We start from the raw sequence: 14,852 nt of genomic DNA, 5'->3' as shown, positions 1-14,852 counted from the left end.
CAAATGGATGGATTTGGAAGTTGATGTGAAAGAAAAAGGAAAGGTTGTTGTTGTGAATGAGAAAGAGGATGAGAGGAAAAGGAAAGGTAAACTTAAGTTGTGTATTGATGGTCCAATAAAGATGCACATTGAAGGCAATGTATCTGATGAAACTGAGCTTGTAAGGAAACTGAACATATGATTTGTAATGTATCTGTGAATGAGGGAGTGGTTGTTACGTTGTACCTGTTGTATTCAAGTCTACATTTAATAGAAATTCTCAAATTTGCAACAAAACATAGCATATAAAGCCAACTGAATTAACAAAACAATACAACATAGCACATGACATAACAAAACAACAAAACAGAGCACATGACATAGCAAAACATAGCACTTCCATTTTGAGAAGTCTGACATGACAAAATCTAACTTAAGTCTGACAAAATATAACAACATAACACTTCAAGTTTGACATGACAAAATCTAACTTAAGGCTGACAAGAATAGCTGCATTCAAGACTCTGCAACAGAAAAAGCCTGGGATGACCTCCTTGATATCTTTCTTGGAGGTGCCATTGGTGGCATTGGAGGTATATTCACATTATCTTGAGTTTGAATTGGTGTAGACTGGCTAGGCTATGGGGGACCCTGTGAATTTCCAAATAGTAGCTCTTCCATTGAAGACCCTTGTTCATATTCAACATTGGTTCTGCCCCTGGTAGCTCCTCTTCCTGCTCTACCTCCTCTCCCTCTTATAGGTCCTTGGCTCCCATCCACCTCTGCTTGAACTTGGTTCCCTTCCACACTTGCAATTCCTTGGCTTCCAGGTACACTTGGAGGGACTTGGCTCCCATCTACACTTGGAGGTACTTGGCTCCCATCCTCAGCAGTTCTTCCCCTTCCCCTACCCTTTCCCCTACCTCTACTCCCTCTTCTCCTTACAGCCAGTTCACTTTTAGGAACTTGACTCCCATTAGCAGCATTGATTGGTCTGCTTAGAAAAGGGTTTGGTAGTGGGCTTGTTCTAGGTCTCCCAGACCTTCCTCTTCCTCTATGAGAGTTGCAGTTGCAGTTGCATTTGCTTTTGCATTGGCATTGTCTCCCACTGCACCTCCCTGACAACCTCTGGCATTATGCCCATAAGCTTGGCACCTTGAACATCTTACTACATTTGATTCATCTGCACCTCTTCTTCTGTTCACTTTTGGCCTCCCAGGCTGCCTGTTTCTGATTGGTGGAAAGATAAACTCAGCTTCAGTTGGCTGTTACAAAAAAAATTATAATATTAGGGCTAACTCTAAAGATTTACATATTAAAGCTTATTTCAAATTAGGGATAACTGTCTCACTGTTGCCCACTCATCTTCATGCAAGTAAGGTGTGATGTGACCACCACAAGCTCTTTTATAAGCTACTCCAGTAAAGTAAGGGCTACAATGCCTATAGCAACAATGTATGAATTATTAACATATATCATCATTAACAAAGGACAAGACAATATGTACTGCTCACACTTACTCATGCCATTGAAATGTTCTAAGCTTGATTATTATTCTATAAAGATGAAGACAAGGAATCCCAGTGAGTTGCCATTCACCACAATCACATGTGTGCAAGTTTAAGTCCACATTCCACCAGTTACCATATATATGATTCACTAAATACTTCCCCTGGATTTGAGAACCACTGACACTCATGTTTCCAATCTTGTTACATCTGTCATCTATGATTGCTTTAACCCTTGGCACCAACTCATTGTCACCCCAGAACTCACATTTTTCCTTTCTATCATACAACAATTTCATTTGTAACACTATCACCATTGACACCATCTTCACAATGGGCTTGTCCCTAGCATCCAGTCACTACCAAAAGAACGACTTTACCCGACTGACTATGGCTGTCGCGAAAGGTATTACCCGACAGACCAAAACTGCCGCAAGACCATCGGAAAATGCTCGGTCGGCATAGGCTTCCGACGGTTTTTATTGGTCAAAACAGGCCATCGGGGTTGAGGATCTTTGCCGACGGACATTCCTACTGTTAATAACCGTCGGTTATACCGGCTATCAATAACCGTCGGATAGTTGCTGCTGTTAAAAACCGTCGGATATGCCAGCTGCTAGTCGTCGGGTAGTTTGCTACTAGACAGTTTTTATCCGTCGGGTATTAGTTCTTTATTTTAAAAAAAAAATCTTATAATAATTGTTTCAGGTATCCCAACATTACATTCTTGAAAATGCCCACTCAAATGCTACAAACGCCAATTAAGAAGTTCAGATTTTGATATAACATTTATGCTAACCACTATTCTGCAGGAAGTGCAGTTAAGAATTGGCCACAATATACATTCATCTCTGGCAACGAATAACACACCTCACCACCTTCTCCAGAGTTAGATTTTCCACATAGTCTATTCATTGCAATAGCAATTGCTTCATGAGTTTCTCTTGAAATTGCTCCAAGTGACATTCCACCAGTGCAGAAGCGTTGAACAATGGAAGCTGCAGATTCAACCTTCCCTACTGGAATTGAAGGCCGGTCACTTTTGAACTCAAGTAGGTCTCGAAGAACCTATATAGAAAACGGATAATATATATATCTATCAAGATTCCTTAATTAAGTTTAGGAGAATTTTAACAAGCTCAATACTATGATGTGCCAGTCAAACAAGAAGCTTTGATAACTCACATTCACAGGTCGGTTAGCCAAGTGTTGCTGATAAAATGTGAATGCACTTCATTCTTTTGGCGAACTGCTTTATGGAGCAGTTTTGACATTTCGGGATTATTTCCATGGTATTCACCTATGGAAAATAAGAAGAATCATTAGTCACAGAGATACTCCATATAAAATGGATGTAATAAAGTTGAGACAAGGGCCATTACTGAAAGAAAATGTATGAGACAAGGGCCATTGTACTGACCCGTCAAATCTCACAGTCATAGGTACCCAGGTGGGTCTTAGGCGCCATCTGATATAAGATATTCACATGTGGACAAAAGATAGCAACTCAGCACAGCCTTTCAACCTAATGCACATTTGTCGAAAGACAAAATCAAAATACTTTTCTTTCCTAAATCCTAATCTTTGCCTTGTAGAAGGTTCTCAATACCGGTCATACATGTCCAAGATAAGTAAATGAGGAAATAGTAGTCTCAACGTCTACTCCTATACCAACAAAATTAGCAAAAAGAAACACAATAATGTTAATATTACATCCGAAAGTGAACGCATTACCTCCTCATTTGCCAAAGATTTACAAATGCATCAATTCGCGGAGAATCCTTCTAGTCCGAGAGTGTTTGCAATAAGTTCTATTCTCTGTTTACATCTTTCTAGGGCTTCATTCATGGTACAAGAGAAGAAAAACAAAGTTGGGATGTGAGTAGACATGAATAATATAATTTTTAACTTGAAATTTCCAAAGGAGTATCGGGAATAGTTGAACAAGTTGCTAACGGTCGAGCTCCTATTTTCTCTAAAAAAAAAGGATGTGTTTGGCAAAAAAAAGTTCAAGAAATGTTAATAAGGGGGCCTTCAAGAAACAATCACGCATGATTAGAATCATGTGGAGTCTCCACCGCCGTGCTCAAATCCCACCACATTTTATCGGGTTAACAGGTTGGAAAATTTTCTCGATTATTTTCACACGGGCACTTGTTTCAAAGATTTAAACCGACAAACTTTTCTCGTTTAAATATTAAATTAAAAAGAAATTATGGACAAGGAATTCAATTTCCATAAAATCAAGGGTTTTCTTGATGAACCTCATAATTGAGGATGGCGGCGGAGTTAGATTGATGCCGGTTCCACTGTAAAATCAAGTATCGCCAGACTTTAAGGCACATAGAACAAAACCAAATTTACATAATTGATATTTATAAGTGACAAGTTTGAATTTGTATAACACCGCCTAAATATGAGGAAATATTATGGACATAAATCACTGAATTGAAAAGAAAATAAAAGATCCGAATTAATGGTGTGGGGCCAAATAATTAACACCAATCAATATAACAAAGAAGCCACCCCTTAACCTTTGGATCTAGCTTATGAGGTGGCAAATCCTAGGGCTTATGAGGTGTAGGTTGTTTAATAGTGTGGAACAAGAGTGTTGCATCATTCTTGAAGTCAACAAATGTGGCTGGACTTTTAATGGACTTCGGTTGGGCTTTTTTGTATGGTTTTTTATGGGCTTTGATTGGAGTTTTTTTTAGGCGGGTTTCGGTTTGGAGTTCTTTTAGTATGAGGGGGGGTGGATGCACATCGGGGCTGCGGATGCTTGCCGCGTCGGGGGTGCTTGTATATCGTGATCTAACCAGTGTTCGTGATTCCGAACGAAACCTCGGAATTCTGCCCAATATTTCGGTTTTTCAAAAAACCAGAATTTCGAATATAGAGTCGAAATTTTGATTATTCCGAAAGAGGGCATCTAGGGTGCATCAGTATGTATGTGTGCGCAAGAATGAGAGCCGATTAATGATTCTTTGTTGCAATACACCAAAGATTTGTGTGCCTATATAAGTGGCCCAGATGCATGTGCATGGGTACACCCTGCGCACACTAGCTTTTCGGATTTCAAAATTAGTCAAAATTCCGAATATAAAGGGGTCGAAATTTGATGAATTTCGGTTTTTGGATTTGTCGGAATTCTGAGATTTCCGAACTATGTATCTAACCAAACAGACCAGTGTGGGCCCAAAGGGCCCCATCCCGGCTACAAATCTTCCTCACAAAATATGACATGGCTAATCCAAGTGATTTAGGGGTTTGTGCAATTTTGTATATTCCAAATCAGTATCCATGTGATCTATCTAAAAATACTCAAAAGTCAACAATTGTGGGTGGGCTTAAAAACTAATTGGGCTAGCCTATAAACTATTGGGCCTCCAAATTTAACATGGTACTGTATATAGGGCTGGCTCAATTGATGCTATTGGGTTTATGGATAATAACCAATTGGACTGGTAGAGGAGATACCACTGAAGGCGCGTCGAGTTCATGCTAGATAGTGTCGTAGACGCGTCGAGTTCATCAATAAGAATTAATACCTAGTAATTAACAAAAGATAAAAATAAGAAGAGGGCCAAATAAGAAATAGATTTGTTTAGTACTAATTCATAATTAACACCAATAATTAATACTTTAATTCGTAATAACACCGTAGTAATTGAGTCATAGTAATAGTAATTAACCAGTATGCGATGGTCATAATAGATGGTTATCGAGGCCTACATCATGATCCTCATCAAAGCCTACTTCACAGCAAGGCCCAAAATATCGAATTAAGTGAATATTTCGATGTACCCAAAAATGGAAAAATATCGGAAATATCGGAGATATGTATTTTTTTGTTGACCAGTCAAAATTTTGTTTATGTCGATATAAAGGAAATATCGTCGATTATATCGGAAATATCGTCAATATATCGGTCAAAGTCAACAATATTTGGTCAAAGTCAACAATATCGGTCAAAGTCAAAAATTTATAGCGGATATATCGGTCGATATATATCGTTATATCGGAAATTGCGATATATATCAGAAAAAAAGAAAGATTCAATATTCGGTTGAGATATATCGAATATATTCATTTCGGTGTACCAAAAAAATGATATATATCAGATATATCGGTGATATTTTGGGCCTTGCTTCCCTCACTTTACTAACCCAATTAATCAATATGCTACACCTGGTTCCACACGATTTTAGTGGCACCTTGCTCATAAAAGCACCACATGGGAATATCTCCCTCTATCTCTTATTCTGATAGGGTGTATTTGAGATCAAACAACACAAACCCTATTTTGTAAGTACCTCTCGTTACCATTCTATCAAAACCCCACACCCATCAACTTTCTCCTTCACGCCCTTGCCACCAACAGTTAATGCACATCGATCGTACGATACTTGTGTTCTCGATATGCCTTGTTTTGTAAATGAGTACTCTCACAGCAGACTTGGGGACTCAAAACAAACAAGGACGCCATCAACAATATGTCATTATCTGCTCTTATTTAACCCACGTATATAATGGCTCCCCATAACCACTTCTCTCCAACACTCTAATCTATTTCTCAAAATTACCACTCTCAAGCTCTCTTTCCAAACTAAGAGAGACAAGGTCTAGTTTTTAAGAGAGAAACTCTAACACTTTCAAGGTCTTCATAGTTCTGAAGTTTTGAAGCAAACATGGTTATTCTAGGGAAAAGTAAGGACACTGAACTTGCGCTGACTAAACTTGGTTTGGCGGTATATATTTTCAAATGCCAACACTAAGAGAAAATTATTAGTGTTGTGAGGACCATAATGTTAATGTGAATCAATGCCCCTAAACTTAGTGCTCACTTTACATGGTTCGTGTTCTTGGTTCTTCAGATATATTAATATAACATATGTTATAGCATACTAGTATAAGAAAAGGAAAAAATCTACCTGAGTTGCATATTCTTAACTTGGTTTAGATATGGATATGCCATATTTTGTTGTATATAAGGAATCTGAGACCTCAAATGACATACTTGTTACTTAGTTCAAATTAAATCACTAATAGTTATATAGTCTGTGGATTTTCTTTGATTATTGGCATGTTTTCACATATTAAATTGTAAAAGATTGGTTCTTGGACAAATGAAACATGTTTTCGAACTAGAAGACTTGTTGGTGTGTTTGTGTTTAGCTTGCTTCTTTGATACTTGTGTTGAGCACATATATTTTGATATTCATATATTATGATCTTACCTCTCTTAGCTTGGTAGCTGTTTTATATGGACTTGTTTTCTATTGTATGTGCACAACACCAGCGACCACCCAGAGTACCTAGAAACAACTATAATATTTATGAACGGGTCAATTTGGTGCAATTAAAGTTGGAGATTCTTAAACTTGATGTGCAAGATCTGAAAAGGGATTTCGAATCGGCACTAGCGGAACTCAAGGACAGTGTTACAACACTTCATAGCCTATTTTATGAATGGAAGGAACCCATACTGAAAGATATACATGAAGGCATTGAGATAATTGATACGGAAAGCTACGGAGAAGATGTCTTTTAGACACCTCCCCTTGTGAGAAGATGCAATATGTTCCCTTCACCAGACACTCCTTTTGCAAAGAGGAGGATAATAACAGAGGTAATTGTGTGAGTTTGCTACTATTTCTCTACTTAGATTAAGGTCTTTACTTTCATATTCATGACTTTTGAACGATTTTATAGTCTGATCTATTGATGGTTTGTTGGTTGGGATGTTAACAGAGTGTCAAATTGAAATATATACCACATAATGTGTCATATTCAGAATTGATTTCATAGTACTGAACACACCTCAGTATGTTACATAGAGTATCATATTTCAAAATATACCACATAAAGTGGGATATGCATGACTGATTTCATAGTAGTGAACACACCTTAATATGTAACATAGATTGTCATATTAACAATTAGACCACATATAGTGTCCTATTCAGAACTGATTTCACAGTCGTGAACACAACTCAATATGTCACATAGAGTATCATATTTCCAATTAGAGCACGTAAAGTTTCATATTCGGAACTGCTTTCATATTTATGAACACACCTCAATATGTCACATAGAGTATCATATTTACAATTAGCGCACGTAAAGTGTCATATTTAGAACTGCTTTCATATTTATGAACAAACCTCAATATGTCACATAGTAATTTACTTGCTTTCTAGATTGAACAGGACAATAAGGTTGAAGATTATCCATTTAAAGATGTGAAGGCAGACTGGGTACAACCTCACGTCTTCATCTAATAAATGGAGGAAGCAAAGTATTCCGCTCAATATACTCACCTTATGGAAAAGCAGGGTAAACGGTGTTGGCTTATGTACATGGTTAATTTCAGTAGAACTTCATCCAAACCATACTGAATTCCTTTTCTTTGGTGTAAGGACTTCATCGTGGACTTCAAATGTGATGGTCGGAGAACGCATCCACATTTAAGTGTTTACTTGGGAATGGCGAGTAACTAGCTTCGTATGTTACTATTGCATTTTGTCGCACTGTTTTTTAATTAGAAACTACTAATGATTTTGGGATTACAAAATAATTTAATTACCTTGCTACTTGTTATATTTGGTGTAGTTGGTCTTTGTTTGGTGTGCGTACCTGAATGCGGAGGAAAACAGCAAGCCTACGAACTACAATAGGCACTATTACTACCCAATGCTAATGGGTGCGAGTAAGGTATGAAGTGAAAATGGTTTTGTTCTATAATAAAATGCTAACATGATGATGTACCTTTTGAGTACCCAATGTTGTTTTTTGTAGGTTAAAACCAAAAATGGGATGCAGCTAACTTCTACGGCTCGTGCAATTAAATTGGACAATGATATTAGCGAATATCGAAGGGTAAGATGATTCTACTATGACTCATGGTTTGATAAGACAGTTCCCAACTTTGGTAGAGAGTTCCACCTTGAACTGCTATTGATTGTGGTTGTGTAGTGGTTTGTGCCCGTCGTCGACAGTAATTACTGGTGGCTATATGTCTTTGATCCTAGTGCTCGCAAAGTTGTGATATTGGACTCTCTTGCGGGTAGCACATCCTACATTTGTGGAGGGATGGATTCAATGAAGTCTATGGTGAGTTTTGTAACTTAAAAGTATTTTTGTGATCATTTGAGAATATTTCACAGTCCACGTTTCATGTTTTCGAACTAAATTTGACTTTTGTGTTTTCTTAGGTTACGAAAATGCACTACACTTTGTCTTTGATTGGGGATTTCCATACCAAAAATTGTGATGTGAAAGACTGGGTTATTGAGAAATGCAAAGATGTGCCACAACAATGCAATGGGTATATATCTTATCTTATGGCCCTAATTAACTTATAGTTTCAAATTTGAGTTTAGTGCAATCTTTGAAAGTATAGTAACTACGTATCTTTATATGTATAACTTCGACTGTGGGGTGTTCATGATGAAATTCATGGAGCTTTGGGATGGGGAAAAGTTGGTACATTGGTTTGATCAGGTAACAATTTGACACAATCTAGTATGTTTCTCAGTATGTCCAATTAATTATCTATAGTTTGGTTACCTTAAATCTTCATTTTGACTAACCACGCGGATTTGTATATGAACTTGCAGGAGGATATGGCTTATTTCCGGCAACACATTGCTGTCTCAATGGTAATGTCAAAACTAAACAAAATGAGCCCATAGATGATATGGAGAACCTATGCTTCGAGAAGTTTGCACGTCTTTTTTGTTGCCTCGATAGTTTGGAGACGTTGAAACTCGAAGACCTAAGTTTTTTGTCCATCTTTTAATTAGCCTTTGCTCTAATCTCTATCATAGTGTTGTTCTATTTGGCATTGCCTCAACCAAATTGACGTTGGAACTCAAAGACCTTCGGTTTTTGTGAATCTTGTAATAGTGTTGTTCTTTTGGAAACTTGCATATTGTAACAGATTCGAAATGTAAGTTGACTTGTGGTGGTTTGTTTTGGTTATGATGGGATACAATGCTATTATTTCTCTAGTTATATTAACTTTCATATTCATGACTTGTGTATGATTTTATAGTCTGATCTATTCATGGTTTGTTGGTTGGGATGTTCACAGACTGTCAAATTGACAATTATACCACATAAAGGGTCATATGCAGAAATGATTTCATAGTACTGAACAAGCCTTAATAAGTTACATAGAGTATCATATTGAAAACTATACTACATAAAATATCATATTCAGAACTGATTTCATAGTACTGAACACGATTGAATATGTCACATAAAGTATCATATTACAAATTATACCATATAAAGTGTCATATTCGGCCCGTTTCCACGCTTGAAATATGTTACATAGAGTATCATATTGAAAATTATATCACAATAAGTGTGATATTCCGAACTGATTTCATAGTACTTAACACACCTTAATATGTCACATGGAGTATCATATTAAAAATTATATCACATTAAGTATGGTATTAAAAACTGATTTCATAGTACTGAACATGCCTGAATATGTCACATAGAGTATCATATTCAAAATTATATCACAATTAGTGTTTTATTCAAAACTGATTTCATAGTAGTAAACATATGTAAGTATGTCACATAAAGTGTCATATTAAAAAGTAAAGCATATAAAAGGTGATATTGTCTAAACTGCTTTCAACCATCATATTTTCATTCCAAAACTAAAATGAAGTCAGTTTAACAGAACAGACACCATTTAAAAAGGAAAAGGAAACAAGCCAAGTTTTTTATTTCATAAAAGAGTTCATAAGCTAATACAATTAGTTCATTCTTCAAACAAGTAGCTCATGCAAATACAACTACGATACTTAGCTAACATAACTAAAACAAGACCAACTCGAGCCCTAAGTGCTAAGGAAATCTAGATACTTCATTCCAACGTCATCATAGTCAAATCCATAGCATCCACAAACAAATCCATAGCATCCACAGTCAAATCTAATGCATCCTCAGTTGTAAGCCCCCAGTTAATCTCATCAACGTTCGTTTGCTTTTCGGGGGTGTTGCTTCTATTATGCTTTCCAGCAGTATGGTTCATCGGTTAGTAATTTGTACACTAACTCCCCCCTAAAATCAGTCATCGAGTTTTGGTGTAATTTTGGGAAGTGATCAATGGAACGTGCCTTCCACTCCATGAATTTGTACACAAATAGTCCGCAGTTCACCCTAAAGCTCAAACAAAAGAAGTATTAAAAATCTCACGTCACATTTCCAGTGTTCCACAAACTTTATCACAAAAGAACTAGGCTAGAAGTACTTACGAATCTGGTCGTTGTTGAGGGCACTTTCCAATTTCCAACAACGTAGCCTTTAAAAGGGTTTCTTGCTCTTCTTCTGCGCAATATGTTCATTTAAAATTGTATAGACACGTTCCATCTATGTTGCCATTTCAATTTGATAGAAGATACGACAAATATCATCAGTCAGAAATACTCTAACAAAACCTACAACTTAAGATCGACAACAAAACAGTTTCACATGCAAGTACACAAACTCAAGTTTAGTAACTCACTACTTTCGTGGCATTCCCCGTGTAGGAACGGATGTGAGGGATATCTTGTGTTCATTGAATCAAAGTGTGTCGATACGTTATCCATCATGTTATAATGTAGGAGTGTCCAATGGTATCCCCCATTTTCTTTGACTGTTTTTCCACTATTCAGAGGAAAGAATAGATTTTTAACATTTTCGTGAAGTTGATGCAGTGGATCAATAAAAAAAACCTTCTCAAGGTGTTTTGCCCAAATCACAGTAGTCTGTCAAAAAATATTAATAATAACCTAATAAGAATACCTCATAAGAATATCATTAAGAATATGTAATGAATATACCAATACCAATAGTATGCAACACTATGTATTATATAACCCTAGGTTTCAAACATACGCAAGTCATAGTGTCAAAGTAATGGCTAAGTGGTCTGTTCTGAGGCTTACGACCAAGATAAATTTTCTTCTCTATATCTCGAGGATACCAATTTAATACCTACATAGTGCATCCTAGAAGTAAGTCAATTTTCATCAATGATATATGAGAAGTTGAGAACAAAATGTGTGTTTGGCTTACCTGGCCATTAGCAAATCTGTCAAGCATCAATTCTTCCAACTGTTTACCGTGTACTTGAATTGTGTCTCCATCCCAAGCAACGGTGTTGCAATGAAACACATACAATACGTACACCAGTTAATACAATAACATATACATCTCGGTGATGGCCTATTCAATTATCATTGCAAATACATACAACTACGCATTCTTTACATTCAAATGAATAGTAGGCATCATAAAAGGTTTTCAGATAGACTTAGATTTTACATACTTGACATGTGCAGACTTGAAAAACCTCCCAACCACTAGTTGCTTTCGAGAATTAAGACATTGAAACGCTGTTGAAGATTCTACTGAAAGTAACTTTTCACCAAGATTTGTTATAGGCGGACAGTCGTCAACACATATTACCGTATTCAGTTTTTGTTTTCCCTCTCCCTCATTCTTCTTCTTCACTTTTTGTGTAGGTGTTATGGTCCTTTTCTTCTGATTTACAATCATTGATCGCAACTCCGGTTGTAGCTCCTCTTTGTTGGCTTCATTTGTTAGCATCACATCCACTGGAACAGACGGTGTCAATGGTAATGCTTGGATATCATTATCTCTAAAAGGTGACATCTCCTTTTTAGCCTCAACCCCAGACTCCTTCTTGGACTTCTCTTTAGCATCCTCTTCTCTTTCTTTTAATTTGGCCTTCAAGGCTTCATTCTCATGCCCGCAGGCTTTGATTTTCTTCTTCCAACTTAATACACCTTCCCCTTAAGTCCTCTTCTGTTAGAATCGGATCACTTGTCAACGTAACAAGCTGCACTTCCTTAAATTTGATTTTGGCGGTCACTTGAAAACACCGATAATAACTTCACACAATAAGAATGCAATGTAAAGTGTTCATTTGACATTGAAAATAGGGGATTTGTCTGGGCAAAAATTACATTGGAAAAAACTACTGCCGAATGCATTTGACATGTGTCATGATCAGTGTCAAGTTCATTTGACATGGGAAAGAAGCTGAACTTCACAAGTGATAAAAAATCAAATCAATATGAAATGAACTTGACATTGCAACAGAGTTTTGGACAGTGAAAACTACTTCCATAATTGGAATGAAATTCTGACGACATCGAAATTTCAAAGAAGATTGATATGGGGAAGGAAAATGACTTCAAATTCTAATACATTCGCTCACCTTGTCCACGGTCAAATTTGACAAGGCCTTGGTACGAAGCATTTTGCTGAGTGTTACAATATCCCATCTTGCGAATGAAGGTACATAATCAGCACCTCTATTTGGCATTGCATCAACCAAATTGACGTGATTGCACAACCAGTACTGATATCAAGAGCCATAAAAAAAAGTTAGTAAACATGTAAAAAATGAAATTAATAATAAAATGACAAAAAAACAAGGCTAAACTAGAGTGAATTCAGATTTTAAGTTACCAAAAGAAGAACTGTGCAAGATTTTACTTTTGTAGGCTCACGGTAGTACATCTTCATTCGGCACATAAGGTTTTGATGTATCACTTTTGGCCAGGATACTTCATTCATGTTTTTTACACTCTCTAAGTACTTCAAAAACCACCACTGTGTTCTTGATGGTGTTGGAAAGAGAACAGTGGTGATAATGTATAATGAAATAAGTTTGATGAAGTCATCTTCATCCTGCTTACCATTCCATGAATTCACCACTTTATAAATAGCATTTACAATCAATTCCTTTGACAAGTTCTTTTCTCCGCCAAAGTGACGAGTCACAAACCCCGTTTTACTCAACTCGTCCGCATCTAAATTTGTAGTCACATGACTCCCATTCATTGGCATACCAAACAAGAAACATCTTCAGCTGTTAATTTGACAAACACCTCTCCTAACTTGAATGTTTCTTCCCTTTCATCGTAAGTTTTAATAATATCCACTATGATGCTTGTTTTTTTTACCAACATTTGTTTGTCCAACAAATCATCAAAGAACACTCTAAAAATGTGACCAAATGGTGTTCTACCCATTAGATCATTAAAATCAACACCAACTTTTGACTTACGGAGTTTATTGGCAAGATAAAAAATTGGTAACAAGCTTGAGTGAAAAGGATAAGAGCTTCCATCAAGTGATTGGGACCAACAAAATCTCTGAAATCAGACATCGCTTCTGTAGATGGTCGATGGCCTCCCTGTTTGTCTGAGTAACTCAGATAAGCATTAAAATCACCAAGAATTAACCATGGAAGGTTCATGAGGCTTAGCTGATGAAGATCCATCCATAGTTGCCTCTGATTCATATAGATGCAATGAGCATGAATAATAGACAAAAGCACTCCATCTATCTCTACTGTTAACTGTTGATTGGAGCAATGTATCAGATTCGGAGTAGCAACTGTTGTCTTCCAGAAAAGCCAAATGTTAGGAACTCTATATGGACTAGTGTTGTAGAAGAAGCAAGAACTCATTCCCAGTGATTGGAGATAAGACTTGGAGAAATCATCAGAGCTGATCATAGGTTCGGCAATACCTACTATGTCAGGATCCCATTTACTGATGAGCTTCGAAAGCCTATTTTGCGACTTGTCGTTCGCAATTCCTCTGATGTTCCAAAATATGCACCTCATTGAGATCGAGGTTTTTTTATTGTGAGTGAAGGTGTAAACCACCTTTAATTATCCCTTTTGCCCAGTCCGAGATCGTGATCTGGACCTAGTAACTGGGGGATATGTTTGTTGCATCTGCCACTGAGGTCTGTTTCGACTCTTGAAGATTATATCGGATTCTTGAGTGTCATTCACCATCAAGCCCATCAAGCCCACAGTAGGATCCTCTTGTTCATCATCCTCCGCCATGTCTCCCCATCTGGAAGTAGGGGTTTCTGGGTCAGGAGGTTCTTTAGCATCCACTCCAGAATGCTGTTTGCGTACCATCATTTGAAGAACTTTCTCCGCTTCAGTCTCAACCAAAGTTTTTTTAGCATAAACTTCATGGATTCGAGACAGTGATGCGTCACTGCTGCCTGCTGAGTTGGGATTATGCTCATGCTCAGTCCCCTCGTTTCCAGCACTGTCAGTCTCCTTGTTTCTCTCCAAAGAAATTACTTCCTCCTCCCTGACTGACTCTGCATTTTTTTTTGTTGTGGAGTATGTGTACTCTGCTCTTGGTCTGCTTCCTGAAATGATTCTCTATATTTGCATGTCCCCCCATTTACTTCTTGTCCTTGTTCGGCAGCTAGCTCCTCCACCTCTATGGTTTGTATTTCCTCAATCTCAAGATTTTCAAACCTATTCTGAGTCTGTGTTTCCACCAGTTGCTCATT

At 37.2% G+C, this 14,852-nt stretch overlaps 1 long non-coding RNA gene across 1 annotated transcript; it reads right to left on the bottom strand.

Annotated features, from left to right (window-relative positions):
- Positions 1–2,157: 2,157 nt before the first annotated feature.
- Positions 2,158–2,788, bottom strand: LOC147503322 (uncharacterized). The gene is made up of 2 exons (XR_015220166.1): positions 2,673–2,788; positions 2,158–2,555 (listed from the first exon to the last, which is right to left on the bottom strand). It is a non-coding gene; the product is annotated as an uncharacterized LOC147503322 (long non-coding RNA).
- Between the last annotated feature and the right edge of the window lie 12,064 nt (positions 2,789–14,852).

This window comes from Coptis chinensis, chromosome 4 (assembly GCF_015680905.1).
Source record: "Coptis chinensis isolate HL-2020 chromosome 4, ASM1568090v1, whole genome shotgun sequence".
Classification (NCBI taxonomy): Eukaryota; Viridiplantae; Streptophyta; class Magnoliopsida; order Ranunculales; family Ranunculaceae; genus Coptis; species Coptis chinensis.
Note: the sequence above shows the minus strand (reverse complement) of the source record. Positions and strands in the feature narration are given on the sequence as shown.